The sequence below is a fragment of the Somniosus microcephalus genome, unplaced genomic scaffold, assembly GCF_052327205.1.
Source record: "Somniosus microcephalus isolate GS21.2 unplaced genomic scaffold, FLI_Smic_1.0 scaffold35, whole genome shotgun sequence".
Classification (NCBI taxonomy): Eukaryota; Metazoa; Chordata; class Chondrichthyes; order Squaliformes; family Somniosidae; genus Somniosus; species Somniosus microcephalus.
Window position 1 is genome coordinate 72,160 of NW_028225222.1, and position 25,656 is coordinate 97,815.

A 25,656-nucleotide genomic window follows, 5' to 3' on the forward strand; every position below is an offset into this window, starting at 1 on the left:
AGAGAGAGAAACAGCGAGAGAGAGAGACAGCGAGAGAGAGAGAGAGTGAGACAGTGAGAGAAAGAGAGACAGCGAGAGAGAGAGAGTGAGAGAGAGACAGCGAGAGAGAGAAACAGCGAGAGAGAGAGAGACAGCGAGAGAGAGAGACGGCGAGAGCTAGAGAGAGACAGACAGCGAGATGGAGAGACGCTGTGAGAGAGAGACAGTGAGAGACAGCGAGAGAGAGAGAGACAGCAAGCGAGGGAGAGACAGCATGCAAGAGAGAGACAGCGAGAGAGAGAGACAGCGAGAGAGAGATAGTGTGACAGTGAGAGAGAGACAGCGAGAGAGAGAGAGAGACAGCGAGAGATAGAGAGTCAGCGAGAGAAAGAGAGAGAGAGAGACAGCGAGAGAGAGAGACAGCGAGCGAGAGAGAGACAGCGACAGAGGGAGAGAGAGACAACGAGAGAGAGAGACAGCAAGAGAGAGAGACAGCAAGAGAGAGAGAGACAGAGAGAGAGAGAGACAGCGAGAGCGAGAGAGAATGAGACAGCGAGAGCAAGAGAGACAGCGAGAGAGAGACAGCGAGAGCGAGAGATAGACAGCGAGAGAGAGAGAGACAGTGAGAGAGAGAGAGACAGCGAGAGCGAGAGAGAGACAGCGAGAGCGAGAGAAATAGCGAGAGCGAGAGAGACAGCGAGAGAGAGACAGCGAGAGAGAGAGACAGTGAGAGAGAGAGAGACAGCGAGAGAGAGACAGCGAGAGAGAGACAGCGAGAGAGAGACAGCGAGAGAGAGAGATAGCGAGAGAGAGAGACAGCGAGAGAGAGAGAGACAGCAAGAGAGAGAGAGACAGCGAGAGAGACAGTGAGAGAGAGAGACAGCGAGAGAGAGACAGCGAGAGAGAGACAGCGAGATAAATTCATCACAGCACTAAATTCACCTGATCTCACAAGTAAAATTTCAAAATTTAAAGAAAATCTATATGAGATCACCAGAGATGGTGTAAACATGGCCATAGAGGATATAAATATGATCTTCCATGAGGCAGCTGTAAAAGCCGACCTCGTGAAACAGAAGAGGAAGCGTCACAAAAGACAAAATAAAAATAAGAAATGGTTTGACCACGAATGCAAAAATGCCAGAAAAGACCTGAGAAAAATATCAAACCAAAAGCATCGGCAACCAAACAATCCGGACCTACGTACTAGATACAATGAAACCCTCAAAAGATATAAACACACCATTAGGAACAAAACACAAAACTATACCCACAAAATACTCGAAGAAATTGAAAACTCCACCAATCCAAAACAATTCTGGGAAATGTGGAATAACCTGAGTACAACACAATTGCAAGCATTACCAATCCAAGATGGCGACATCTGGAGAACACATTTTGAAAACCTCTACAAAGACATCCCAATAAACGAAACAAACCCAAGTCAACATCAGGTCACAGAAAAACTCCACACATTAGAAGCAACAATTAAAGACAACCAAAACCCTCTAGACTCCCCAATCACATGGAAAGAACTGGCCACAAAAACAAAATCTCTCCACCTAAAGAAAGCCTGTGGCCCAGACAACATCAAAAATGAAATGCTCAAGTTCAGCAATATGGAGATGCAGGGTGCGGTACTCAAATTATTCAACATCATATTACGTTCAGGCTGTTTTCCCGATATCTGGTGCCAAGGACTAATCTCCCCCATATATAAAAGTGGAAACAAATCAGACCCAAATAACTACCGCGGCATCTGTGTCAACAGTTGTCTAGGGAAGTTATTCTGCAGTATTCTAAATAGTAGATTACTTGATTTTCTTAACAAACATAATATCCTCAGAAAAAACCAAATAGGCTTTCTTCCAAAACACCGCACCGCCGACCATATCTATACCCTTCACACCCTCATTGAAAAACATATACACCAAACAAAAAATGGGAAAATATTCGCCTGTTTCATCGACTTCAAGAAAGCCTTTGACTCTATATGGCACGAAGGGCTCTATTATAAACTTCTTCAGTGTGGAATAGGGGGCAAAGTCTATGACCTTATTAAATCAATGTATCTGAAAAACAAATGCGGGGTCAAAATTGGAGACAAACGCACCGATTTCTTCACCCAGAGAAGAGGCGTCCGGCAGGGCTGCAATTTGAGCCCGACCCTGTTCAACATATACATAAATGAATTAGCAGACATGCTGGAGCAAAGCGAGTCACCAGGTTTCCGTCTCCTTGATGGAGAAGTGAAATCCCTGTTCTATGCGGACGACCTGGTTCTGCTGTCTCCCACAGAACAGGGATTACAGCAACAACTAGACCTACTCGACAAATACTGCCAAAATTGGGCTCTAACAGTAAATCTAAAGAAAACCAACATCATGATTTTTCAAAAAAGGCCCAGATGTCAGGAAAACAAATAGCAGTTTACCCTGAGTGATACCACTATAGGACACACTATGAGCTACACCTACCTTGGTCTAACTATTACAGCATCAGGGAGCTTCAGCATAGCAGTGAATGCACCAAAAGAAAATGCCCGAAGAGCCCTATATGCAATAAAAAGAAAATTCTACAACATCCAAATCCCAATCAAAACCTGGCTCAAAATATTTGACAGCATAATCCTGCCCATTGCACTGTACGGTAGTGAAGTATGGGGCCCGCTAAACCACCAAAGCTACACTAAATGGGAAAAACACACAATAGAAGCCCTACATGCAGAATTCTGCCGAAGCATCCTTCGCACCCAAAGAAAAACGCCAACAAATGCATGCAGAGCCGAACTAGGCAGATACCCACTGATAATAAACATCCAAAAACGAGCACTAAACTTCCTAAATCACCTCAAATCTAGCTCCCCAGACACCCTTCATTTCAAAGCCTTTCAGACCCAAGAGCTAAACCCAGAAAAGAGTCCCCTGAGTCAGCTGCTACTGAAACTAAGTACTCAGCCGGACCCTGACCAGCCCCAGACCAACACAGCCGTCCAAACACCAATCCGAGTGAACCAAATCATTAAACAATGCAAAGAAACCTACCTGGAACATTGGAACAAAATAACCGAAAGCCAAAGCAGATTAGAATGTTACCGGGCCCTAAAAAGAGAATATAAACTGGCAGACTACCTCACGACCATCAGAGACACAAAACAGAGACAGACCCTCACCAGGTACAGACTAAGCGACCACCAACTGGAAATTGAAAAAGGCAGATACAAGAAATCCTGGCAGCCTAGAGAGAATAGAATATGCGATCAATGTCTGGCCGGCGAGGTTGAAACAGAAATGCATTTCCTCCTAAAATGCGAAAAATTCAACACATCAAGAAACATATTATTCAACAAGCTAAGCCAAACAACCCCAGATTTCAAGGAATTGGATGACCTGTCAAAATTGTGATTAGTCCTGGGAGAAGGAGACAGACCATACCTTGGAGCCAAATATGTAACAACATGTCACAACCTGAGGACTGTTTAAAAGTAAGACTGTTTAAAATTAATATTGAACGTACCAAATGAAGTAGAAAGACTGTTTAAAATTAATATTGTTTAAAAGTAATATTGTATGTACCCAACAAATGTCAAATCGATTGACACCTACAGAATGTTGGAAAACTGTACCTTTTTGCTATGTAAGCTTTGGCAATATGGTTCTCTGTAAACTTTCATGCCAATAAAGCATTTGAATTGGAATTGGAATTGGAATTGGAATTGGAGAGACAGCGAGAGAGAGAGACAGCGAGAGAGAGAGAGACAGCAAGAGAGAGAGAGACAGCGAGAGAGACAGCGAGAGAGAGAGACAGCGAGAGAGAGAGACAGCAAGAGAGAGAGAGACAGCAAGAGTGAGAGAGACAGCGAGAGAGAGAGAGACAGCGAGAGAGAGATCGAGACAGCGAGAGAGAGATCGAGACAGCGAGAGAGAGATAGAAACAGCGAGCGAGAGAGAGAGTCAGCGAGGGAGAGAGAGAGACAGCGAGAGAGAGAGAGAGACAGAGAGAGAGAGACAGCGAGAGAGAGAGACAGCGAGAGAGAGAGAGAGAGAGAGACAGCGAGCGAGAGAGAGCGAGACAGCGAGAGAGAGATAGAAACAGCGAGCGAGAGAGAGAGTCAGCGAGGGAGAGAGAGAGACAGCGAGAGCGAGAGAGAGACAGCGAGAGCGAGAGAGAGACAGCGAGAGAGAGAGACAGCGAGAGAGAGAGAGAGACAGTGAGAGAGAGAGAGACAGCGAGAGAGAGTGAGAGACAGTGATAGAGAGAGAGACAGCGAGAGCGAGAGAGAGACAGCGAGAGAGAGTGAGAGACAGTGATAGAGAGAGAGACAGCGAGAGAGAGAGAGAGAGAGAGACAGCGAGAGAGAGAGAGAGACAGTGATAGAGAGAGAGACAGCGAGAACGAGAGAGAGACAGCGAGAGAGAGTGAGAGACAGTGATAGAGAGAGAGACAGCGAGAGCGAGAGAGAGACAGTGAGAGCGAGAGAGACAGCAAGAGTGAGAGAGATAGCGTGAGAGAGAGAGAGACAGTGAGAGAGAGAGAGACAGCGAGAGAGAGAGAGACAGCGAGAGAGAGAGAGAGACAGCGAGAGAGAGACAGACAGTGAGATAGAGAGGGACAGCGAGAGCGAGAGAGACAGCGAGAGAGAGAAACAGCAAGAGAGAGAGTGAGACAGTGAGAGTGAGAGAAACAGCGAGAGAGAGAGTGAGACAGCGAGAGAGAGAGAGACAGCGAGAGTGAGAGAGACAGAGAGAGAGCGAGAGAGACAGAGAGAGAGACAGCGAGAGAGAGAGACAGCGAGAGAGAGAGAGACAGCGAGAGAGAGAGAGAGACAGCGAGAGAGAGAGAGAGAGAGACAGCGAGAGAGAGAGAGACTGACAGCGAGATAGAGAGAGACAGCGAGAGCGAGAGAGACAGCGAGAGAGAGAAACAGCGAGATAGACAGCGAGAGAGACAGTGAGACAGCGAAAGAGAGAGAGAGACAGAGAGAGACAGCGAGAGAGAGAGAGACAGCGAGAGCGAGAGAGGCATCGAGAGAGCAAGAGAGACTGAGAGAGAGAGAGAGACAGCGAGAGAGCGAGAGAGAGAGAGAGACAGCGAGAAAGTCAGCGAGAGAGAGAGAGAGACAGCGAGAGAGAGACAGCGAGAGAGAGGGAGAGACAGCGAGAGAGAGAGAGAGACAGAGAGAGAGTGTAGGGTTCTCAAAATTCCCACATTCCCCAAAAGTTATGGATAAAGGGACCCTATATGGACCAGTTATTAAAAAGAGTATCCGAAATGGCTTCTGAAACCTCGTGACCAAGGCCTGCAGGGTTTTAAAAGCAAGGCCCTGTAGAATTCAGACCCATTGAAATCCTGAAACGAAACCTTACAGATATGGATCTGTGAAAGACTTTGTCATTTTCTAAATCCAGACAGCTAGGTAAACACAGAATATGCATTCTTCATCTTGAAACAGATCGACTCAGGAAGGACCTAATCTTGAGGCCATTAACCTTTTGCATAAATAATCGATAACAGCTCAAGGTAGCTCCCAAGCCAGGAAAAGATGATTAAATTTCAGAAATAACAAACAGCCAGGATTTTGAAGCCATTAAACAAGGAGACAACCGCCCCAAAAAACAGTTAAAGTGGATGACTGTAATCACTTTAGACGAGCCCGCCAAAATTAAACAAAGAACTGACCTGATTTGGCGTGCAGATAAGGGGTGAAGAACCGGGTATAATTGTAGGCCCAACGGTAGCCAAGGTCTCTTGTCTCTTGCCTATTCGCTGGCTCTCTTCTTCCTCTCCTCCCTCCCGGCACTGCTCGACACCAAGGACGCCCATTACAACACCGGGGGCCAGACGCGGGAGGAGAACGGGACCCGAATTCGAACACGCACAGGACACACAGGGCCACAAACGGGAAGGCGAGACGAGATGAACGGCAAAATCCGATAAGCAGAGAAGGGCAGCGAAAAGAAGCGTTGGGGACAAGTGGGCAAAATAAGCTGGCGTTTGAAGCATGGGTAGGAAAAGCAAGCTAACAATATAAACCGCCAACCGAACCCCAACCACAACAAAACTGTCGGCGACCAAACCACCACCAGAAGAACAACCATTTCTGCAAGGTAAAGTACCCAACAAAGACTTTACTCCCTATTCTCTAACTGAGGAAAAGGAGGTTACTTTACACAGACGACTCCACCGCCGCGCCCTGGGACCACATGACGACGGCAGGCCCCAAAGGACAACAAGAGTGAACCCCAAAAACACAACCGGCTTAATTGACAGGTTTCGAACCGTAAAAGGAACCCCATTGGTGAGCATGAATCCCTGGCCCCTCATAGCTTAATCTAGTTAGGTATTGGGGGTGGGACAAGGGTAGGGGGATTTTAATGTGTTTGTTTCCCTCGATGTGCTGTGTGTTCCCCATTCCCAAATAAGTGTAATTTTATATGCCTGTAATTATTCGAGTAATCTTCAGTGTTGTGATTTTATTGTGCCTTTAATAAAATTACGGTTTTCTTGCACCAAACCAGTTGTCTACTCTATTTTGTGTATCGCCACCTGTACCTAAGTCCGGTGTCTAGAACCCAGGGGTGTGAGAGCGATTCGAACCACTCAGAGACAGTCAGGGGCAGAGCTGACTGGACACACGCTACCCCCTACAGAAATGGCGACTGCGGCAGAAAACCCGGAAACAGGAGTGCAATACAGTAGACAATGGTTCGGAAGCCGTGTAGCCTTGTTCTGCTCCTACTGTGTTCTAATTCTGTTAGATTTCAGGAGATGGTTTTATTCCTGTTCCTGGCTGGGGTGGAGATCGCCTTTACAGAAGGTAAGTACTGTAGAAAATATAGGGACAGAGTGATCTCCTGGAAGAATTTCGATCGCCTAGATGGGTCGGAGAGGAATTTCCCAGATTTTTTTCTCCCAAATTGGCCATTGGGTCTTTATCTGGTTTTTCGCCTCTCCCGGGAGATCACATGGGTTCGGGTGGATGCAGAGTGATAGAAGATTTGAGGTTAGGATCAGATCAGCCATGATCTTATTGAATGGTGGAGCAGGCTCGAGGGGCCGATTGGCCTACTCCTGCTCCTATTTCTTATGTTCTAAGAGCAAACCATGATGGAGGAAAGGATTTCTGATTATGTGTTCAGCAAGGTGAATATCACAAAGAAGTGGATCACCAATCTGTTAAAGGCTTGGCATCCGGTAGATGCCGCAGCTAAGTGGACAGAAGGGAAGGAGCACAAGAAATCCCCAGAGAAAGCAGTCTGGCTGATGTGCTTCAAGAAGCAGGTCCAGCTTTTGGACAGGCTCGTTACAGCACAGGCAGCTGAGATACGGGAGTCAGCCCTGGAGGTCCAGGACAAGGCTCTAGCAGGGGAGAAGTTACCGGTAGCATTGTAGGCCCTGAATCAGGAAAGGGTACAGTTAATGGGAGAACATAAGGCCAGGTTGGAATACCTACAGTGGCAGGTCACCGAAGCCAAGGGCAGTGAGTTGAGGTTGCGGGAAAAGAATGCCCGCCTAGCGAGACAAGTAAGAGAGCAGGAGGAGAAAGTAAAAGAAGTAAAGGCAGCTTATAAGTTAGCGAGCGAACAGAGGTTTGAAGAGGCAGATCATGGCCCCTGCAAGGAACAGATAGAGAATCTGAGCCTCGCCCTAAGGAGGGCAAAGGGCATGGTGTGCCTAATAAGCTCGAAGGCAGCCCAGGCGGATTTTACAGGGAACGAGGGGAGAACGGTTCAGACACCACAGGTAGTGCCAAGGGATGACCCGGTTGAGGAACAGGAGGTCACACGACCACCACCTGTCGCGCCAGGTTTTAGCGATGTCTGGCAGCAAGTGGGGGGTGGAGTCAGGGGTAGATGTGGAGGTGGAACAACCCCCGCAAGAGAGGCCGGAACCGGGGCCAATGTGCCCAGCCTGGCATCAGAGGTTCGGCCCACCCGTTAATGGCGAGGACGAGGGACTCCTCCAAAACCAGTTTGTATTACCCTATGGCACCCAACAGCTTAGGGCTATGGTGAGCCATATCCCAAAGCTCACCGAAAAAGGGGGCCCCTCGGCCCACTTCAGGGAAGTGGAACAGGCAGCCAGCGTCAATGAGTGCGATGATGCTGAGCAGGTCAAAATGCTGCTGTTCTCTTTGGAGAGTAAGCTCCTCCAATCCCTCTCTGACGAGTGTAAGAGGGGGCAGTGCGGGTATGAGGAGCTCAGGGATGAAGTTCTGGAGGCCATGGGGATGAATGAGGGAAGTCCTTTCTCCTGTGTGGAGAAGACAGTGCAGCTTGCAGGGGAATCCCCGCAGGCTTTCACGGACAGGTTATGGCCGGTGTATAGGAGTGCCTGTCCTGGGGCACCTAACCAGGCACTCCTGAACCGGGATCAGCTGGCCCACTGGCTCTGCTGCCTGGTGGCAAACAGCTTGCCACAGGTCCGGGCCAAGGCGGAAGTCTGGTTCGACCCTAGGAATCCCCTGACCACCGAACTTACGGTGATCAGACAGTTGACCCTAGCCTATAAGAACGGTAGGGGAACCGATTCACACCCATCTAAGGAGATGGTGCATTAGGTAAAACCCGGACAGGGTAGGAAGGAGTGGCATCAGGAAGGGAATAACCCTTCTAGCACAAAGCTCAATTGTTATGGGTGTGGGAAGGATGGACACTGGAGGAAGGAGTGCAAAAACCCTTGGAAGGATAACAAGGGAAAGAATTCCACAGCCCCAGCCCAAAAGACAGAGACAGGAATCCCTCCCGACACGGTCGAGTCATTTTTGGATGCCATGAGGTCCCTATTGACTGGCCACGGGAGAGTAGCAGCCGCTACCAGTGCTCTGACCCCGTCAGCCCCATCCAACCCACAGCCCTGACTAGAGCCAGCACAGCCTGTTTACCTGTGTTCCCTTCGGTACAATTCATGGAAGAGACCCCTCGTGGAGATGGAGGTAGTGGTTGGAATGGGTTAATGTGTCTGCACTGCGGGGCCAAAATGTTCCCGCCCACATCCGGAGCTCACCTGGGCTAAAACAAAAGGGAATCCAACTGCCCTATTATCGAGAATGATGGGTGATTCAAACCCATTCAATGCTCAAACTGTTCCCTTTCAAAAGTCCGTTCCATGGTTTCAGTATCTCATTGTCTGTGAGTGCTTTGAATTGCAGTGTAAACAGAAGCAGTTTCAATCGATTGTCCTGCGGTTAGTCTCAAGTGGGCTAATCTCTTATATGTCAATAAACAACATCGATTGCTTAGAAGGGAACCTCCCTTTGATTGGCAGGTCTTTGACTGCCACTGTAGATCCTCCCACACAGACATCCTCCAAGCTGCTTCTTTGCCCTTTTGCCATGCTTTCTCTGCTGGCCATTTTAAAACCTCTTTGAAATATACAGTTCGAAACTCAGAGGTACCATTTTAATAAAAATGTAATGTCTTAGATCCTGATGTTGCCCAAGTGCTGCTCTGTCCAATGCAGCTTTTCACGATTCTGGGTATGTTTTTAAAAAAAAACACTGTCCTACCCAGAGACAATTCAAAACATGTAATTCTTCATCCACGATGTGGAACAGTATTTTCAATCTTCAGGGAAAAATAGGGGAATTTTGCAAACCCCTACACTACTCTTCTTCTCCCTCGGGTGGTCGTCGGCGGTAACGTTCTGTTTATCGGACAGTAAGCAGTCTTTACCGTTTAGATTTTACTACCCATGCGTCAAACGCCAGTATATTCGTTGTGGCATAGACACCTGTGTTATCACAGTGTTCAACAAAATGTCTTCCCTTACCGTCCTCAAGTACTTTCATCCCCGAGCGTCAGCTTATAACTCAGCGCTCGGTCTTAATTAATACGTCTTCTTCTGCCCTCCTCTGCTCTTCATTGGGGCTACTTTACTCTTCATCTCGATTCGTCCTGCCTCGTTGGACTACCATACAAGTCCAGGGCTACCTGCTCAACTTCGTCTTACCCCCTCTTTCGGCCTGGGCGTCCCGGATGACTAGGGACTCGGGTCTCGTTCCCCTTCCCCACGATTGGTATGGTGTAATTGGTTGCTGAAAACTCTGCTACGGGGAGCGAGGAGAGAACCCGCCATGAGGCCAGGGCATGAGTATGAGCGGCGGCAGCCCAAGAGGCTGGAGCCACGAGAGCAGGAACAAGGGCAAGAGCAAGAGAGCAGACCGTGATTGCTACTGAGGGCCTACAGTTATACTCCTTTTGAATGGCCCTTATCTGTGCACCAAACCAGGTAAGTTCATTGTTCCAATTTTGGTGGGCTGGTTTAAATGATTGCAGCAATCTAAACTAACTGTTTTTAGATGGCCGTTTATCGCACCTAAAGGCCTGAAGTCCGAGCTGTATTGTTATTAATGCATTCTAATTGGCCTGTCCAGCCTTGACGGCTCTCATAAGCTGTTTCCGATTATTTATGCAGACAACTTGATGGCCTCAAGTATAGGCCTAACTGGTTTTGATCTGTCTACGATCTGGCTTAATGCATATTCAATTTTTGCTGTCTGCTTTTCAAAATACAAAGTCCTTTTTCACAGAAACTGCAGTTTCGGTTTTGATTTCCCCAAAAGCTGCTTGTGCTGCTGTAGAGTCCAAGCTTTAAAAATCTTGCAGGCTTTTGGTCACGAGGTGCAGACGCCATCTTTTGGGTACCCTTTTTTCAAAATGTCCATGCAGGTTCCCTTTTATTAATAACTTTGGGGGAATGAGGGACTTTTGCGAATCCTACACTCTCCCCTGTGATACTAAAACTTGCTTGAAGTATCATTCTTAAAGGTGAGCAAAATTTTCTGACCCTCCATAGTCAACCTTCCCCTGTAATTACCTATCTAATACACCCACGACACATACAATTCCCATTCCGCGAAAATGTAGTGTACATAAGCATACATAGGATAAATTACAGACTTTTACACATATCCAAGCATGGAGGGGGTCCAACACCCCTGCACCACTTGGCACACATACATCTTTATTAAACGTGTCACAAAAAATACAAAAAAAGTTTATTAAAAACAACAAACACACAAAAAAAATCATCTTTAATCAAAATTACAAGGAAAAGACTTAAACAGGTGTATCTCCCTCCACCTTCACATAATGTTCCTTCCAGATTCTCTGGTTTCAGAAATCGAAGATCTGGCCATTTCCCTTACATTGAATGCAAACTAGATACAACACTATCCCTAACTGGCAAACCATGAGAATGTGGGAAGCCAGTCTGATCCACGAAGGGATCTCTATGTTATTGAAAATGTCCCACCAGGGTGGAATCACAATATCCAATACCTTAGCCCCTATCTCTACTGCTTTCTGCTCTAGAGTGTAAAAATGTTTCTGCGAAACTATAATGGCTTTGAGTATTTTGGTAAGGTGTTCTGGGAGAGGGGGAATTTCGTAGCCAAAATGCGCTACGTACTTCTGCAAATTCATAAAATTCTCCTTCACAGTGAGGTGAACAGTGGAGGGTTCAGGAATGGGGACAATTTGCTCCTGGGCCACTTGAACTTCTGCCTCGGGTTTAAAACAGAGACTGCTGTCACTAACCGGACACCAGCTATGCTGTCCATGCTGGTAGTGGGACGCGCCAGTGGTGACACAATATGTCCCGTCCACTATATATGCTACCTGCGGGGGAACATGGTCTTGTGCCATTGCCTCCATGGTACAATTTATAGGTTTTGCACCAGCAGCTCTGAACCCACACTGCAGCTTTGAATAGGCATTCAAGTGCTGGGGACAGAGGATTATGTGTGCTCCCCGGCTCCGGCACCCTGAGAGGTCAGTACCTGTCATAGCATGCTCCCACTTTATGACGTAAGGCGGGACCGCTGTGAAATTAATGTGTGCACCCCCTTGAATGACTCCAATGTTCTCTACCCTGTATATTGGCACGGGTTGGGCTGTCCTACCCATGGCCGGCATTCTAACTACTAATCCCATGATCGTGTGGTTGGATCGTCCACAATCCACGGGGACTGGGTAGGCTTCGGAGGCTAGCCGGAGTTGGCATGGGCTTAATGCATTCTCAAATGGGTGGAGGGCTGCGAGGTGCTTGTTGCTAATATAGGAGGGGACTAAACCCTGTTTTAAATCCTCCAGATTACTGCGGCCCTCGCCCAGTAACCACGCCCCGTATAACACGCACACCTCATTCTGCACAGCCTGGTCAGAAGCATTTCTGTCCTCCCTTATGAGAGCATTTACCACCTTTGCATACTTGTCCAACTCCGCTGTGATCTCTTTTAAATGGACCGTCATGGCCTGGTCCTCATGCAACTCCAAGCCCACTACCTTGTTCTCATCTAGTAATATCTTCCTTAACTGTGTTTTTAAACCATTTATCTGGGTCTGTAGCTCTATGTCATCCAAGCTGTTGATGACAGAGGACCCAGTATTAAACGCGGTAAAAACATAATTCCATACTCCCCTTCTTTGTCTCCCTGCATGACCCAAAAACTCTCGGTGTGTGGTGTACAGTTCGGTTTTGTCAACATGGGCGAAATAGAACTCATAAAACTTCCTGAACATGTCCTTCAATAGGGCCTGGTATAGCTGCTCTGTTTCTTTGGGGCACCACTCCGGTGAATGTACCTCGTTGAGATTTAAAATCACGGAGGCTACCGCGTAGTGTACTCCCTGGTACAGCATCTGGTCGGTAGGCAGTAATAACAACCCATTCCCTGGTGCCTTGGTGATGGCAGGGCACACTTTCCTGTGTATCATCACTGCCAGTGCCTTGGGCGGGGCACAAGCTCAGTGGCATCGACTGGGATCGGGGTGATGGGAGCGCACACACCTTCAGGCTGGTATCCCACTTCATCCCCTCCCTGGTGTCGTGCCACTGCCGGTGGAAAACAATGGATATGCCTGAGGAGCAGACCTCTTCTGACCCCCACATACAGATGTAAATCCCTTGATCCGGTTCCCAACACTTGTCCCAACACACACTTAATCCCCCGTGAGTCCCTGTAATCGTCCGGTGGGTATTGTTCCCCAACCGTTCCCACTCGACTGCGGGGTTCCTCATATCTTTGCTCAGCTTCCTGAGCCACCACCACCTATCCAGAGGAATGTGTCCCTTGCATGTTAACCATACACGCTTTCCAACGGTGACGCTGACCCTCGTGGTAACGACCCGTACCCTGGGGCACAGGAGGGAGGCCTCCCCGTACGTGAACCCGGTCTGACTGGAGTACTGAGACAAATTGGATTCCAGCCATCCTGGCACCGTTCCCTCGTGGGCGTAGGCGGCGGTCTCCTCCATCTCCCATTCACCGCTTCCGTCAGTCACTATGGGTGCTCTATCTCCCGAGCACCCGTAGATGTGGGAGTCTTCTACATTGCCCCGCTTTTCCAGGCTCAGTCCCATCAGGGTGAGTAGGATTACAATCCCCTTCATCCCGACAGTCTTTCTGTAACAGATACAAAACATACAGCCAGGTCCCCAAGAGATTCTCTGGCTTGGGTGAAGCGTAATAGAGCCTTGTGGCCTCGACTCAAATACACACACTCATAGCAGATTCCATACTTAATTTAACAAAACCCATCACTGTTGAGTCTGTGTGTCCCAGTTATGTTTATTATAAATCACTGGACACAGACAACAAGAATAACTTTAACAGGTCTTTACTATTCGGAGGTCAGGGCTGAACTGCCCAGCAATTCACTACACAACGTTTATGTACCGGTGTGGTCACCACCGGTATTACAGTATACAGCAGCCAAGAGAAAGTAGTACATCTCTTAAGGTAGTTCTCTTAAGGTGGAACAGGTTACATACACCACAATCCTCACTTTTTAGCTTAACAGTGTATATCCCCATTTAACATAACATAATAACTTATATATATATATATATATATATACAACTTCATGCAAAACAGTTCAAAGATTCAGTCTCTGAGGAGGCCTCCTGATCCGAGTTGGATAACGCCTTTCAGGGGTCTCTGATTCTCGTTGCTGGGGTGACTTATCTAGTTGATCTCTTATGGATTGGACATCATCATCAGGTACATTCACTTCTGAGGTAGATGCTTCAGGTTCACTAACTTCTTCCACGGTTGTCTCTGCCGTAACCCTGGGTTCGACCCTTGTTCTCGATTCTACCAGTTGGTCAGCATGACGTCGTATTACATTTTCACCAATACCTACCGTGTACATCAGGGGTCCTTGTCTGGCCCGAATTGTTCCAGATTGCCATTTCTCATTTTTATAGTCCCGGGCTAACACTGGTTGTCCTATTTCGAAACTCCGAGTGGTCTTGTTATTTATATGCTGGAACTGTTTGTTTTCGACTTCCCTCCGCACATTTGGTTTTAACAAGTCCAACCTGGACTGCAACCTCCTGTTATAGAACATCATGGCAGGACTTTGGTTTGTCACTGCATGAGTGGCGTTTCGATATGCCAGTAGGAAATTGTCCACCTTGTGTTGTAGTGGAATCTGATCTTCGCTCATGGCCTTTATTGCTATTTTGAACGTTTGTACAAATCTCTCGGCCAACCCGTTTGTAGCCGGATGATATGGGGCAGAGGTATAATGTTTCACCCCATTCTTCTTCATGAATTTCTGGAATTCTTCTGACACGAACTGCGGTCCGTTGTCTGAACATATTTGTTCTGGCAATCCATTTCTTGCAAATATCGTTCTTAGCACCGCGATCGTCTTTTCCGAGGTAGTGGTAGTCATCTTAATCACTTCTGGCCATTTAGAATGTGCGTCCACCGCAATTAAAAACATGGAGTCCATGAATGGACCAGCAAAGTCAATACGTACACGTTGCCATGGGGTTGAAGGCCATTCCCATGGATGCAGCGGTGCAATCAGAGGTGCATTTTGAACTTTTTGGCACCCTGAGCAGCTTTTCGTCAGATCCTCTATCTGTTGGCCGATACCCGGCCACCACACATAAGCCCTAGCAAGGCTTTTCATCTTGACTCCCCCCAGATGACCGTCATGCAGTTCCTTTAGAACTCTCTCTCTTAACTTAGGAGGAATAATCACCCTTGTTCTATACATCAATGTTCCTTGACAGACGGACAGCTGTTCTCGTCTTGCTGAGAATGCCGGTAACAGTGGATCACCATGTGCTGGCCATCCCTTCACTGTCAATTCGTAGACCCAGGACAGTGTTGGGTCGTTCCTGGTTGCTCTTTCAATACTTGCATTGGTGACTGGTAAACATTCGATGATGGTTGAGTGAAATAACTCAACAGGGTCAACTGTCGGTGCCTCCTCCGCTGTAGGTAGTGGCAGGCGCGACAGCCCATCAGCATTACCATGCTGCTTTATACCTTTGAATTCAATCTGATATTGATGTGCCCCTAGGAAAAGGGGGCCTCTGTGCTGTCATCACCGATACACCCTTCTTAGGGTTAAAAATGGATACCAACGGCTGGTGGTCTGTCAGTAGCGTAAACTTTTGGCCCTGCAGGTAATGATTAAACTTCTTTACTCCCCACACAAGGCTGAGAGCCTCCCTATCTATCTGAGCATAGTTGCGCTCAGTGGAGGTCAATGATCTGGATGCGAACGCGACTGGCCTCTCCAAGCCATTTGGCAACTTGTGTGAGAGTACTGCCCCAATACCATATGGAGAAGCATCACAAGCCAAACGAATAGGCAGCGTTGGGTTGAAGTGAGCCAACACTTCCTCTGAGCTGATCAATGCCTTGCTTTTGTGAAAGGCCCTCTTACAATCCTCGCTCCACTTCCATGGTACTCCCTTCTGCAAAAGAGCATTCAGCGGGTGCAGCACCGTGGATAAATTTGGCAGAAACTTATGGTAATAGTTAATCAACCCTAGGAACTACCTCAACTGGGATACATTATCCGGAGCGGGAGCCTTCACAACAGCTTCGATCTTGTCAGGAGACTTATGAAGCCCCTCCTGGTCAATGACATGACCACAGTACGAGATCCGCTTCTGAAAGAACTCACATTTCTGGCGATTAACTCGAAGTCCATATTCTTTCAATCTGGTGAGCATCAGTTCCAAATTTGCAAGATGTTCCTCATCATCATCTCCTGTAATCAGAATATCATCCAGGTAACATTGTGTGCCTGGAACTCCCTGTAATACCTGCTCCATGGCCCTCTGCCAAATTGCTGGAGCCGATGCCACTCCAAAAACCAGTCTATTATACCGATACAAGCCTCTATGCGTGTTGATCGTGAGATACTGGCGTGACTCTTCCTCAACATCCATCTGTAAGTACGCCTGCGCCAGGTCTATCTTGGTGAAGTGTTTCCCGCCAGACAACGAAGCGAAGATATCCTCAATCCGCGGAAGCGGATATTGCACCGTGTGAAGCATTGGATTAACAGTGATCTTGACATCTCCACAGATGCGAACCTTCCCCGGTTCCCCCGGCTTGTTGCTCGATGAACGCTTCGTGACGGGAACAATGGGCGTGGCCCACTCACTCCAGTCCACCTTAGACAGTACTACTGAACGTTCTAGCCCTTCCAGCTCAGCTTCCACAGCAGGTCGTATCGCATAAGGTATCGGTCTGGCTTTGAAAAATTTCGGGTTTGCATGTTCTTCAACCTAGATGGTTGCCGTAATTCCTCTCAGTGTTCCCAGTCCCTGTTGGAACACCTCTTTAGCATCGTCCAATATTCTGGTCAATCGTTTAGGTTTGACATCTTCTTTTTTACCGGAATCTACCGTTAGTGCTTTTAAGGAATGCCAGTCCATATTTATTCTCCTGATCCACTCCCGTCCCAGTAGTGGTGGACCTCCCTCAGGTAGCACATATAAGTCCATTCCTCGGCTTTCTTTGCCCTTGTGGACCACCTTTACCTTTATCTTTCCGATGGGGTATACTCTTTGCCCCGTGTATGTTTTCAATACAATCTCCGTATCCCATAGGGGAATATGTGGGAATAACCTTTTGTAATCTTGCTTATTCATGACCGTCAATGCCGATCCAGTGTCCAATTCCATCTTCACTTGGACTCCTGCTATCTGAAGTGTGACCCAGATAGTTTGGAGTTCTGCTTTATTACCCACATTGTGTACTCTTAGACAACCCAGCTCCTTACTGCTGGAGTCTGAATCTGACTTCTGTTCATCCGAACTGTTCTCTGTCACCTTGTGTACCTTTCTGCACTTTTCCTGCGGTGACTTGTTGTTGCTGGTTTTCTTTCCTGACCGGCATACTTTAGCTATGTGACCAAGCCTGCCACATTTTCTGCATTCCTGATTTTTGAACCAGCACTGGTTCTGATCGTGCGTTGTCTTCCCACAACGATAACACGTTACTGCACCCAAGGCCATTTGATTGGTGCTGAGTTCCGATGACCTTAGCTGCATTTCTGCAGTGCCTCTCGCTGCGGCTTCGTGCGATGCTGCAATAGTGACAGCTTTATCAAGCGTAAGATCATTCTCTTCTAGCAGGTGCTTTTGTGTTCCTTCTTTTAACAATCCACACACAAATTTATCTCTCAGCGCATCTGATAGTCCTGTTCCAAACTGATAGTACTTTGATAGCTTACGCAGTTCAATTAAGAATTCAGCGTTGCTTTCTTCTTTCAGCTGCGTTCTTCTGTAAAATTTAAATCGTTCCGCTATCAGCAGCAGCGTGGGGTTTAAATGATTTTTCAGGACAGTAACAATATTCGCGAAAGTCTGATCCGGCAGTTTATCTGGTGATACAAGGTGCTTCAATAGCCCGTACGTCCTCGCACCCATTGAGTTTAATAAGGTTAGTGCTTTCTTATCATCTGGTACCTCATTTGCTTTACAATAAACTTCCATGCGTTCTACATATGTGGCCCAATCTTCGACATCGCTATCAAAAGCATTGATGTTACCATGTTTAGGCATCCTTGCAAGTTTCTTTAAATTCTCTTTTTCCCAAAATGGCGGCTTCCCGCGCTTGTCTTCTTCCCCCACCTACTAAAATGGCGGCTTCCCGCGCTTGGCGGTTTTTCCCGTGCTCGTCTTCTTCCCCTGCTGACTACAATGGCGGCTTCCCACGTTTGCCTTCTTCCCCCGCTGGCTGCAATGGTGATTGCCGTGCTGCTGCCGTTCTCGCCTCCCCAGCGGTTCTCAATTCCCCGACGCTGCTTTTTGCTCCCCTGCGGTTCCCGTGGGCATTCACGCTTCCCCTGCTGTTGCGCCTCTCAGCCCCACTTGCAGGCCGGTCCTTTACACCGGCTGCGGTTGAATTCTCCGTGGTTCTCGTGGCCTTAACGCTGCCCCAGTCGCTGCGCCTCTCGGCCCCGATTGCAGCCTGGCCCTTTTCACCGGCCGCGGTCAAGTTCTCCGCCCTTTTTCCTTCGTTTTCCCTCCCCTACTCCACAGCCAACGCGGCCGACTTTCTGCTCGTGTCGCTGATCGGCTTACCCACCAACGTGGTAGAAGGGATGATCACTGCCTGTCGCTGATGGAGGGCTTCGTGGTCAGAATTTTTCTTTTTAACCCAGGTCCTCGATGCCTCCCATGCGATGTGGTGCTCAGCAGGATGATGAGGGTGGATGCCTCTTCTCGACGCCCATTCTGAGGACGAAGCTGCCTTGGATGTAAAACTGCCGCAGGGTAAGATCGGACTCATCGCTACTGTTGAGTCTGTGTGTCCCAGTTATGTTTATTATAAATCACTGGACACAGACAACAAGAATAACTTTAACAGGTCTTTACTATTTGGAGGTCAGGGCTGAACTGCCCAGCAAATCACTACACAACGTTTATATACCGGTGTGGTCACCACCGGTATTACAGTATACAGCAGCCAAGAGAAAGTAGTACATCTCTTAAGGTAGTTCTCTTAAGGTGGAACAGGTTACATACACCACAATCACCTTACTTAACTTAAGCTAAAACACCCAAACTTAAGCTAAATACCTAAACTTAACAGTAATCCAAACTTAAACTACCTAAACTATGTACATCCGCTGCCCGTCTCCGGGTGGCCAGGCTAATTACTGGTTGGACCGTGGCTCACCGCTACCTCCGGCGTGACCGCACCGTCCTGCACTTTTGGTCTCTCGCAGCCCGTGGCTGCTGGCTGAGGACCTCTGTCCTTGTACCTCCCCCTGACTCGAGGGGCGGCCCTTGGTAACTGGAGAGCTGGTGACCATGGCCTTCTCAGCTGGGGCATCCGTGGGGACCTTATAGGTGCCTTGGCAGGTGGGGCATTCTTGGCCGATGGGCCTTTAACCCGAACCGCTACTCCCTCAGGCTTGACCTCTCCCAAACCTGGGCTAGGGGCAGGTAACTCTTCACAGCCTGCTGCTGCGAGCTGAGAGTCTCCGCCCCCAGATCCCATGGCTGGGTCCGGGGCAGGGTTTTCGACCTCAGGTCCCTCCTCCTCTACACCTGGGTTAGGGGCAGGGTTTTCGCCTTCAGGTCCCTCCCCCTCATCTGGATTCCAGAAGAGTGGGGGAGTGTCCCAATCGATGGGTGGGATGGCCCCTCCCTTTAAGCAAGCCACAGCGCCTGCCTGTGCAGTCTGTGAACTCGCTCCTGCTGCAGGCTGAGGATCTTTATCCTCAGACCTTACCCCAACCGGCTGTTTTCCCCTTTCAGGTTTAAACAGCTTGCACTGGTTGATATAAAACCATTTTGTACGCCGGGGCATCTTAAAGGCGTATACCATGGGGCTGGCTTTATCTACAATGCTGTAGGGCCCCATGTACAATGGTTCCAAACTTCCTACTTGGGCACAGTTTCTCACCATGACCTGATCTACTACCTCCCACTCGTGGTGCTTTCTCGGTTCGAGCAGCGATCGGTTACTCTGATGCTGCTTTCCCATGTTCCCAGCCGTCTGCTCATGGACCTGTTTCAGGTGCTCAAAGAGGTTTCGGGCAAACCTGTCCCAGTTTAACTCCCTGAGCTGACCCTCCCTGAGCACCGGGGCTAGTACATGGGTGGGGGTCCACATAACCCGGCCAGTCATCAGCTCGTACGGGGAGTACCCCGTGCTTTTTGACTGGCTGGCCCGGATCCCCATCAAAACCAACGGTAGGACCTCGGCCCATTTACAGGGCGAGTCCACCATCTCCTTCCTCAACCTTTCCTTTAGGGTCCTATTCATGCATTCCACAATCCCGGGTGACTGGGGGTTGTGGGCCACGTGCCATTTACCCTCGATGCCTAACAGCATAAGGGTGTTCTGCATCACCTGTCCGGTGAAGTGACTCCTTTGGTCGGACTCCATATACTGTGGTGGTCCCCACTTCGAGAACACTTCCCGGACCAGGATCCTGGCAGTACCCAGAGCTGTGGCTGTTCTGCAGGGGAAGGCCTCAACCCATTTGGTGAAGACGTCCACCAGGACTACGCAGTACTTATAGCCTCCCTGGGCGGTGGGCAGGAGCCCGATGTAGTTGACTTGTATCGACTGCCATGGTCCCTCTACCCTCCGGGCGTGTCCCATAGGTACCTTCCTTTTGTGGGGCTCGGGGTTATTTGCAGCGCACAGAAGACAGCCTGCACAGAACTCGCGGACATCATCCCTGAGTCCTGGCCACCATCCCGCCTGTTCCACCCGCTGCCAGGTGGTCTCAGGCCCGGGGTGTCCCGCTCCTGGACCCTCATGGGCCTGTTGAAGGAATTCCCTCTGGTGCTGCTGCGGCGCAACCCACTGTTCCTCCCGGAACAGCATACCCTCTTTAATGGAGAGGGTCGCTGTGCCGTACGGACCCTCTACTCCTTTTCCCTCAGTGACTGCACCGAGGACTGCTTTGAGGAAGGGGTCTTGGGTTTGGACCGTCTTAAGTTCTGGGGCTAACACTACCCCTACACTCCCTTGGGTCCTGTCCCTACCTCTGACCGCCGCCATGGGTCTGGAACCAAATGGGTCCCAGAAAGTGCATGTGCGGGCACCCTCCTTGGCGAGCAAGTCAGCCTGCTGGTTGCCTTGGCCGCTGGGTTCTGTGGAGGAATGGGCTTTCACCTTGTCGATGAAAACCTCCCCTTCCTCCCCCACTGCTGCCAGGATCTTTTCCAGCAGAGGCTTTACTGTGAGGGGTCTCCTGTCAGCAGAGGTGTATCCGCGGCGGGTCCAGATGGCCAGGTACTCCATACACGAATTGCACGTGAACATGCTGTCTGAGCAAATGGTGTAGGGGGTGGGGAAGATTTCGGGGTGTGTAACGACATACACTACCGCGGACAGTTCAGCCTGCTGGGCGCTCATGGTGCTGGGGAACTTAATCGCCAGGGCAATGTTTGCCGCTGGGTCATAAACACCACACCCCGTGAGAAGCTCACCAGCAGGTACCGTGCTGGAACCGTCTACATAGATCTCGCGGCCCGTGGGATGTATCCCAGCCCATAAACCTATGTTCACTTCCCAAACACCTTCGATGGAACACCGGTGGGCTGTTCCAGGATATACCAGGTTGTCTGCGAGCTTCGGCTCACAGAGACCCTTCACTCTATGATCCATCTGTGAGAGGAGCAGGGTCCAGTGGGCAATGCGGGCACAGCTCACTGTCCCATCCTTGATCCTCCCATCCAGAAGCATCTGGGTGGGTGTGTGATGAGTGAGGAGGGTGATGGGAGAGGTGCCTGTGAAGATCAGCGATCTTTTCACAGCCCAATGTGTGGCCAAGAGGTGCCACTCACAGTTGGAGTAGCTCTTCTCCACATCCGTGAGTATCCTGGAGGAGTAGACCACCGGCCTCAGCCTGCCGTGCCGCTCTTGGAGCAGCACTGTACTCAGACTGTCCCCGCTGGCTGCTACCTCCAGGAAAAACTCTTGTTCCCCATCTATAGCCCCTAGAGCTGGTGCGATCTGCAAGTCTTTCTTGAGCCTGACAAATGCTGCCTGGCGACCCTCGTCCCAAAGCCACTCCACTCCCTTGTGTAGGAGTCGGAGCAGAGGGGCTGCGGTGGCTGCATGGTCCTCAATAAAGTCTCTACAGTACCCGGTTAGCCCTAGAAATGACCTCACACCCGTTACTGTGTTGGGGACCGGTAGTTCTTGTACAGCTTCTCTCCTAGCCTTATCTATGGCCGTTTCTCCAGTGCGCATGGTCAGGCCGAGGAATTTCACCTCCTGCTGGCCAATCTGCGCTTTCTTGGGGTTTACCTTGAAACCCTTCTGCCCAGCAGCTCCAGCAGATCGGCCAATAGTGGGCCATGCTCCTCTTTCGAATCGGTGAACAGAAGCAGGTCATCCACATATTGGACCAACTGTCTGGGCTGGCTAAAATCCTTCAAACTGTAGGCCATGCACTGATGGAAAATGCTGGGGCTGTTGTGGAAGCCCTGCGGCAAGCAGTTCCACGTGTACTGTTGCCCTTTAAACGTAAAGGCAAACTCGTACTGATCCTCCCGCCTTAAAGGGATGGACCAAAACCCACTGGAAATATCCAGCACCATAAAAGTGGTCGCGCATGCTGCAAAAGTTCCTATCAGGTCGGCAACTGCTGCTTCTGTGAGTGCAGAGGCTGGGATGTTGCTATTGAGCACCCGGTAGTCCACCGTGGCCCTCCAAAAATTGTCCAGCTTTCTAACCGGCCACAATGGAGAATTCACGTGGGTGGCTATCGGTCTCAGAACCCCCTGCTGCACTAACGAGGACATGGCTGCTTCCATGCCTGGCTCTGCTTCCCTGGTGAAATTATACTGTTTCTGTGGTCGGGTCTACGCTGACCACAAACCCATTGACCCTCCCGCAGTCGTGTTTGTGAGTGGCAAATGTGGCCAGGTGGGCCTGCACAAATGCCTGGAACTCCTGTGGGGTGTTACTGACCATGAGCCCGAGGTTATAACCCTCTTTGGGCTTCATGGTGCAGAGGGTCCCCTTCCCTTCCTTTCCTGGGATTACTACGATCTCACCGTTCTTTACTTTACCTGCCCCCCATAGGCAATGATTCCTCAAATCTACTAGGATCCTGTGGCCTACAATAAAGTCAGCTCCCAGGACCCCTCTTCCACCCTCCACTTCCCATTTAATCAGGACACAGGTCCACTTGGAGCGGAGCGGTCCTAACTGAATGGCGAGTGGGATGGAAAACGAGCCAGTCTGTTCTTTACCCGTGAACCCCGACAGACTGTATGGGACCCCGTTAGAGAGAGGCGAGGTGGTGGGGTTAGCTGAGTAGACCACGGTGTATGATGTCCCCGTGTCTAACAGACAGGTCCCCGTCACCTTTTCTACCTCCATCTCCAAGAGGGGTCTTTTCCATTCATCATACCGAAGGGAACACAGGTAAACAGGCTGTGCTGGCTCTAGTCAGGGCTGTGGGTTGGATGGGGCTGACGGGGTAAGAGCACTGGTAACGGCTGTTACTCTCCCCTGGCCAGTCAATAAGGACCTCATGGTATCCAAAAGTGACTCGACCTCTGCGGAAGGGATTCCTACCCCCGCCTTTTGGGCTGGGGCTGTGGAATTCTTTCCCTTGTTATCTTTCCAAAGGTTTTTGCACTCCTTCCGCCAGTGACCATCCTTCCCACACCAGTAACAATTCGTCTTTGTGTTGGGGGGTTTATTCCCTTCCTGGTGCCACTCTTTCCTACCCAGTCCAGGTTTTACCTCATGCACCTTTCCATCGTGTGCATCGGCTCCCCTACCGTTTTTGTAAGCCAGAGTTAGCTGCCTAATCACCGTAAGCTCGGTGGTCTGGGGATTTTTGGGGTTGAACCAGACTTCTGCCTTGGCCTGGACCTGTGGCAAGCTGCTCGCCACCAGGCAACGGAGCCAATGGGCCAGGAGATCCCCGTTCCGGAACCCCCGGTCCGGCATCCCCGGACAGGCCCTCCGGTACACCGGCCACAGCCGATCCGCAAAAGCCTGCGGGGTTTCCCCTGGGAGCTGGACCGTCTTCTCCACACGGGAGAAAGGACTTCCCTCATTCATTCTCATGGCCTCCAGAACCGCATCTCTAAGCTCCTCGTACCCACTCTGTCCCCTTTTACACTCGTCAGAGAGGGATTGGAGGAGACTACTCTCCAGGGAGAATAGCAGCATCTTGGCCTGCTCAGCGCCATCGCAGTCGTTGACGCTGGCTGCCCGCTCTACTTCCCTGAAGTGGATCGAGGGGTCTCCCGTCTCGGAGAGCTTTGGGGTATGGTTGACCATAGCCCTAAGCTGTTGGGTGTTAAAGGGTAATACGAACTGGTTTTGGAGGGGTCACTCATTGTCGCCATCGACGGGTGGGCCAAGCCGCCGATGCCATGCTGGGCACATCGGTCCCGGCTCCGACTTCTCTGGCGGGGGTTGTCCTACCTCCGCTTCCACCTCTGGCTCCACACCCTTGCTGCCAAACCTCGCTGACAGTTGGCGCTACGGGTGGTGGTCGTGAGACCTCCTCTCTCTCAACCGGGTCATCCCTCGGCACTACCGGTGACATTGGAAGTGTCCTCCCCTCATTCCCCATAAAATCCGCCTGGCCTGCCTTTGGGCTTATGAGGCATACCATGCCTTTTGCCTGCCGGAGGGCCCGGCTCAGATTTTCTATCTGCTCTTTACAGGGGCCCCTGTTCGCTCACTAACATGTAAGCTGGACCTCCAGGGCTGAATCCCTTAACTCGACTGCCTGTGCTGCAACGAGCCTGTCCAAAAGCTGGACCTGCTTTTGGAAACACATCAGCCAGGCTGCCTTCTCCAAGGACTTCTTGTGTTCCTTTCCCTCTGTCCACTTAGCTGCTGCATCTACCGGAAGCCCAGCCCTTAACAGAGTGGTGATCCACTTCTTAGTGATATTCACCTTGCTAAACACATGATCAGAAATCCTTTCTTCCATCATGGTTTGCTCATCCGAACCATTGTCTACTGTATCGCAACCCTGTTGCCGGTGTCTTGCCGCAGTCACCATTTTCTGTTGGGGGTGGGGGGTGGCGCGTGCGCCCAGTCAGTTATGCCCCGGACTGTTTGTGAGCAGTTCGAATCGCTCCCACACCCATGTTTCTAGACACCGGACTTAGGTACAGGCGGCGATACAGAAAGACTAGAGTAGACAGGTGGTTTGGTGTAAGAAAACCAAGATTTTATTAAAACAGAAAATAAAACAGTCTTATGAGAAGTCACTAGTATAAAATACAGGCAAATACGAAATAACTATACTTATGCAGGGAATAGGGAACACACGGCACATCGAGGGAAAAACAACTACATTAACAATCCCCTTATCCTTATCCCACCCCCTATACCTAACCAGATTAAGCTATGAGGGGCCAGAATTCATGCTCACCAATCCAAAGCAAAGCCAGCTGTTTTAACGGATGCGGGTTTGAGGTTTTGTCTTCTGTCCTTTTAGGTACCCCGTCGCCACGTGGTCTCAGGGCACAGTGCTGGAGCTGCTGCTGCGACACACCTTTCTTCTCCTCAGCTCCCGTCGTCGTCTCGCCACGGTGGGTTCTCCTCTTCTTCTCCCTCGGGTGGTCGTCGGTGGTAACGTTGTGCCTATAGGGCAGTTGGCAGTCTTTACTGCTTAGAATTTCCTACCCAAGCGTCAAACACCAGTATATTCGTTGTGGCATAGACACCTGCGTTTATTCGCAGTGTTTAACAAGATCTTTGCCTCCCCAAGCGCTAGCTTATAACTAGGCGCTTGGCCTTTATCAATACGTTTTTCGCTGCCCTGCTCTGCTGTTATCGAGTTGTTACCTTCTTCTTCGTCTCTATTCATCTCATCTCGTTCGCCTCGTTTCCACTGCCCTCTCTCGTGGCCCGGGTGTCCTTGGTGACTTTGGACTCGGGTCTCGTTCCCCTCCCCTGCG